The sequence below is a fragment of the Cyanistes caeruleus genome, chromosome 14, assembly GCF_971803275.1.
Source record: "Cyanistes caeruleus chromosome 14, bCyaCae1.hap1.1, whole genome shotgun sequence".
NCBI lineage: Eukaryota > Metazoa > Chordata > Aves > Passeriformes > Paridae > Cyanistes > Cyanistes caeruleus.
In genome coordinates this window covers 16,251,002-16,257,274 of record NC_141714.1, presented here as the reverse complement: position 1 = coordinate 16,257,274, position 6,273 = coordinate 16,251,002, and the positions used below count along the sequence as shown (strand labels likewise).

Genomic DNA, 6,273 nt, shown 5'->3' with positions numbered 1-6,273 from the left:
AGAATTGCTTGGGCATCACCTTTAAGTGAATCATCTCACCAGTTGAATTGGGGCTTGTAGGGGGAAGGTAAATGATGAAAGGAGGGGTTGTGTAGATGTTTTTATTGTTTTTTAAATGATGGTTCTCTCCCTGGTTCTTTGCTTCATCATGCCTGGTTTTGTTTTCATTTTTATTTTAAAAATATTTTAACTTTTTCTTTGTACTATAAAACTCTCTATGCTAGGAATACTAATGGGTGAAAAATAAATATACAATTATCTTCCTCCTTTCAAAAATATTTGGTGTGTTGCATTTTTATATGTTCCATGAGTTCATAATTTCCCTGTTTCCCTGTATGAAAAATTATCAAAGGCAATAAAAATGCAAGGAAACAGCATCCCTTATTTTCTTAAAAATATCCCAATAAGATAAAAAGTGGAACAAATCCTTAAAATATCTACCCAGCCAGGCTCTTTTCCATTTTTTTCCCATAAACACCAGCTGTTTTTTCCATACCAGCACAAAGGACATATTTACAGATTCGGTTTATGGGAGCTTTGTTTATGCACTGGGTAAGGATTAACAAGTAATTTTAATTAATATGGCAAAACCAAGTTCAAAGAAGACAGAAAATTTGTAAATCTTGTAAGACCACTAATTCTGGCTGGGCTTTTAGATGCAGAAAATGTGTCACATGGAATTTTCCATATTAACATTTTTTCCTAAGGTTTACACACTGTAATCCTTTCTCCATCACCATTTCGCACGGAACCTCCTGATTTAGTGGATTTTTAATTACACCCTTGTACTCCCAATATTTAATGTGTCTTTATACTGTTTGTGTAAAATGAGCATTGCTGTTGTCATCTTGTGTGTTGAGTAGAAACCCTGCTTTTTAAAAAGGAAGAGCAGGCACCTAAACCAAGAACTTCCTTTTCAGAGCAACTTTTACCTCTGCAAATCCAATGGCATTGATAGGAAAAGAAGGACACATATATTTTGGTGGAAACAACTTGGATTTTGCAAGAATAAATCACGTCAAACTTTCCTTGGTGGCAGAATAAGGAGCCTTGCAGAGACATGAAGCAGTAAATGTTACATGTCTTGGATTTAGCAGGGTTTTTGGAATGGTCAGACACATTCTTGGAGTGAAACTGAGGGGACCAAGCCCCAGAAATGCCTGAGGAGCTCCTCAGGAAACTGCTGATACATTTTTCCAACAAAATGAAAGGACAGCGGGGTTTTCCTCTGGCTACTCTCAAACCTGAAGTTTAATAAATCTCTTATAAGGGTTGAATTTATCAAAGATTCAGGATGAAAGTTCCCAAAGGGAGGATGGTCAAGCACCAGATTAACTCCAGGCTTTTCCACATTGGATTCTCCATACATTTTCCCAAGCACAAGTTGGACTCTGGGGACAAGGGGACAGATTCAGTCCAGGTCCCTTTTTGGCTGATGCAATGCAGCCACACAATTTCATGCCTTGGAGCAGCGTCAGAGCCAAATTATTTGATGTGATGAGGACTTGCAAATACAAAAATCCCAGGTGAAAATAGGCTCTTTTACACCCTGTTTTCACTCCTTATTGAAAGGCCTCTGACTTTATAGGTGACTCCAAGGTCTGGCTTAGAGCTACATCCTTTAAAACATCACCTAAATAACAGCATCCTGAAGCGAGTAAAGCTGTCCTGGGAAAGGGCTCTGTGGGGTGAGGTAGGTTTGCCCCTGTGGCTTCCTCAGGGCTTTCTAGACTCCATAAAAAGCCAGAGAAATGGAAATTGCAATCAGGCTTTGGTCACACACCAGCTCCCAAGTCCTCGTCTGGGAATTCTGAGTAATCCCTACAGAGACTTCTCCTACCTGCACGATCTGCTCAAAGCCTGAGAACCTACAAACTGCTGGAAAAGGGAAAGGTCTTGGAACTTTTGTGTGATCCTACAGCTGGGTTTCTGGCTGTGGAATCTCCTGTCACCTGAGGGAGCGATGCAGATGTTCCCAGCTGTGGCAGGAAATATCCACAGCCAGCCCTGGCCCGTAGAAGCACACTGGGGCTAATCACTTTAATGAGCTTGTACAGAGGAGCTCCAGCACAGAGCCCCACTTTGATGTTAATTCCCTCGTGGAAGGACTTCTTTCATGTCCCAGGCTACTGTTTAAAGTACCAGACCAATCTGCTGGCCCCCGTTAATTTACATCTGTCATTAATGAAGGAGGAAGCATTTGGATCTCATGGCAGGAGAAGAATATTTGGTTTATTTCATCCTGCCGTAGTTTGTTTCCTCAAGGTTTGGCTCCTTGAGAGGTATTACCAGGGAGGGAAATAGATAACACGAGATTCTTTCTGGAGCTTGTCACTCCTCTGCTGCAAACAGCAGCAGCTTTGTTAACCTGCATGTTCAGCCTCCTCTTCTCCACATTATATTGATCAATAAATCTTTTTTTGGGGCCACAAGTCTGCAAACTGGTTTATTTGAAAACTTAAATACACATCTCATGTCTCCTTCAAGAACGATTCTATGAGGTTTTTTTATGAAAATGATAGAAAAGGCACCTGTGAGTCCATTGTTAGTCAAATTAGAGCCCTTGAAATATTACTTTCTATTATTCACCATTTTAAAGAAGTTTAATAAGCTGCATTTTATCAAACACCACTGTTTTTTTCAAGGGATTTTAGAGAGACTGTCTCACCTTTTTTTGTTTCCCAAGCTGCAGATAACGTGAGAAGAAAATGTACCAAGTTTCTCAGGAATCATTCCACAGCTAATTCCAAACCAATTATTTTCTATAAAAGTGGTGGTGTAGAGGTTTCGTTGCTGTATTTAATTTTTACAGGGTGAGTGTTGATGGCACACAGAGGAAAGGAACATATCCAGGAGACAAAGCAACACAACAGAAGATTTAGTGCTTAAATAAATGGGCTATCCCTAAAATCCTGTTACTAAACTCAAGATGTTTACTACACCATGGAATTATAGAATGGCTTCAGATGGAAAGGACCTTAAAGATCATCTGTTCCAAACTCCCCAAAGGGATGCCACCACTAATTCAGAAGTCAGTGTTTAAATTTTTAAACAATGTAAACAACTTCTTTCAATTTTAAAACAAACATAAACACTGTCTGCTTTTCTCCTCCCTGCCTACAGAGAGCCAGCAGTGATTCTCTTATTTCAGTCCTGCAGAAATATTTACTGGTATTTCTGATTAAAGCATCGCACAGAATTGCCTGTTTAATGTTTTAACATCGTGACTTTCAGAGGAAACTATTTGGAGTAGGGATATGGTCAGTCTAGAGGCTTTGTAATGAACACAGGTCTCAAATGTGATTCTGACTTCTCAGTGCTCCTGCAGCTGAGCTATTAAACAGTGATTTTACCTGATTTCTGCCACACAATCCATCAGAATGGATCAGCAGTGTCCTTCCTGCTCCTTTGTTGAGGAGGTTTCCTTTTGGAAGGGGAATGGAGCCCGAAGGAGGGCTGGTCCTGATGCACCTGGCTGTACCTGGATCCCCGTGGGGACAGACAGTGAGTGTGAGTGTGGTTTGTGTTGTCACCGTGCTGGCCTCGGCCCCAGGGAGGTGTCTGGCCCCACGGGGTACCTGCCCTGTTATGCCCACCTGGAAACACTGGCATTTCCTCCCGTCCCAGACCAAATGTATCCATCCTGGGAAATAAAATTTATTTATTGTGTGCCATAATATTGATGCAAATGAGGTCCTTCATAGAGCTTTTTGGATTTCACTGGGCACAACCGCCTTATGAGCCCAGGTTTGGGCTCAGGGACACAGGGATGGCCATCCACAGAATCACAGCATGGCTGGGACTGGAAGGGGCTTCTGGAGATCACCCAGTCCAAGGCAGGGTCACCTGGAGCAGGTGACACAGGAGGATGTCCAGGCGGGTTTGGGATGTCTCCAGAGAGAGTCTACACCCTCCCCGGGCTCTGCCACCCTCACGGAAAGAAGTTCTTCCTCGTGTTGAGGTGGAACTTCTTGTGTTGTGGTTTATGGGCGGTGCTCCTTGTCCTGTCCCTGGACAGAGCCTGGCACCACCCTCTTGGAGTCTTTTACAGGGATTGCGGACTCCTTCCCTCTCTCTCTCTCTCTCTCTCTGCCCCCGAAATCTCAGGGATCGCTTTCCAGGATCACTCCTAGGGGTGATGCCGGCCGTGCCCCGCGGCCCGGGCTCGGTGCGTGGTTCGGGGCCGGTGCAGAGTTGGGGGGCCGGTGCGGGGCCTGCCCTGTGGCCGCCCCGTCCCCGCCCGGTGCCGGCGCTCCCGTGCGCGCCCCCCCGGCGGGCGGCGGGGGCGGGCGCCGTCCGGGCCGCGCTGATCGCAGCGCGCCATTGGCCGCTGTCTGCGCGCACGTCACGATCATGATGAGAATTAATGATCGGGGCCGCTGATTTCATTGTGTGACGCCGGGACCGACCCAGCCGAGCTCGGCCGAGCCCGGAGCCCCCGCGCCGGCCCCGCGCTACACGGTAAGCGCGGGGGAGCCCCCCCCCCTCCCGGTGGGGGGTGTAGGGGAGCGCGGCGGGGCCCCCGGGCGGGAGGGGAGGAGGAAGAAGATCGTGATGATGATGGTGATGATGGTGATGATGATGATTATGCCGGCGATGCCCCCCCCAACTCCCCCGGGCCCGGTGGTGGGGGTGGGGGGAGGCCCCGCGCGCGGACCCGCCCGGCGCGCGCAGGCGCTGCTGCGCCTCCCGCCCCCCCCCCCCCCCCCCCCCCCCCGGCGCGGCCCCGAGCGGGGGGGGGCAGCGCCGGGCACGCGCCGGGAGCTGCCGGGGGAACTGCGCGTGCGCGCGCAGCCGCTCCGCGCGCGCCGGGGGTGCGCCCGCGCGCCTGCGCCGGCCGGGGCCGCTCTGCGCGTGCGCGCCCGGCCGGCAGCGGCCCCTCAGCCACGGGTGCTTCAGTGACAGGCACAGAAACATCTCGGTTACAGAAACATCTCGGCCCGAGAAACATCTCGGGCACAGAAACATCTCGGTTACAGAAACATCTCGGTTACAGAAACATCTCGGGCGCAGAAACGTGAGAGCCTGGGAAACACGCCGGGGTCCCCTGCACCCCCTGTCACCGAGCGGCACTCAGTGCCACGTCCAGCCTTGATTTAAACACTTCAGGGACGGGCACTCTACCTCCTCCCTGGGCAGACCATTCTAATGTCTGTCCACCCTTTCTGTGGAGAAATTGTTTATAATGTCGATCCTAAACCTCCCGTGGCACAGGTCCTGTCATCGCTGATTTCCTCATTCCCCGGTGCCTCAGTCATAGGATCCCAGCATCCCTGAGGCTGGGAAAGACCTCTGAGGTCACCGAGTCCAGCCTGGGCCCGATGCCCACTTTGTCACCCAGCCCAGAGCACTGAGTGCCATGTCCAGGCTTTCCTTAGACACTAGGGATGGGGACTCCAAACCTCCCTGGCCAGCTCATTCCAATGTCTTATCACCCGTTCCATGAAGGATTTCTTCCTAATGTCCAGCCTAAACCTACCTTGGCAAAGCCTGTGTCCTCTTGTGTCGAGTTGCCTCATCCCTTAGTGCCCCGGTGCCTCAGTGTGCCCATTTTGGCAGGGGTGTGGAAGAAGATGAACTTTAAGGTCCCTTCCAACCCAAACCCCTCTGTGATTCCATGATATCATGCCAGTCATGGTGGTTGGACAGGGGACCTTGTGCTGCCACACTTTTATCCCTCAGGTGTTTGAGGACGTGTCCGTGGCTGTGCAGCTCTGGAGGTCTCACCCCTGGAAGTGCTTGTGTGGCACTCGCCTGCCCCAACAGTCCCCAACCCTGTCCCCTGCCCTCTTAGCCTGGTGTTTCTCATTCTTTGGGATCACACATAACTCATCTAACTGTGTCCTCCCAGCTGGAGCCCTGAAGCAGCTCACATATTCAGAGTAACACTGCATTTTAATGTTTCTTCCCTTTTTGTAAGACATAGATCTTACAAAACACGTACATGCTTTATTTAAAACACGTGGCTAATCCAGCTGCAGTCAGGAGTCTCATTTGCATTAATAAAGCAGGATGGGATGCATAAACCTGCAGTGTTGTGGTCATGGGTTATTATGTTATTAAGTTACTGAGGGCTGTCTAATTTGTCCCTAATAAAGGGCTGCATTTTATAGGTAGGGCTGTAATGCAATCCTACAAACACTGTACTTAGTGGAGAGGAAAGCAATTATGCTGCAAGTCACGGATATTTAAAAGTAGTTTTACAAGCTGGTCTGTACATTACACTCACCCAAGCATCAGCCTCATCTACTGCACTTGGAGTGAGTGGTTGTA

The 6,273-nt window shown here is 48.8% G+C and overlaps 1 protein-coding gene across 3 annotated transcripts in view; it reads left to right on the top strand.

Annotated features, from left to right (window-relative positions):
• The first annotated feature begins 4,235 nt into the window (after positions 1-4,235).
• The window catches only part of HDX (highly divergent homeobox), a 40,213-nt gene continuing 38,175 nt past the window's right edge, over positions 4,236-6,273 (top strand). The window contains exon 1 of one of the 3 annotated variants that reach the window (XM_086850029.1): positions 4,236-4,461. The gene's annotated coding sequence lies outside the window, so the exon portion shown is untranslated. Of the gene's footprint in view, positions 4,462-4,766; positions 5,018-6,273 lie in introns of those variants that run through there. The other 2 variants (XM_086850028.1, XM_023925923.2) reach the window with 2 other exon arrangements.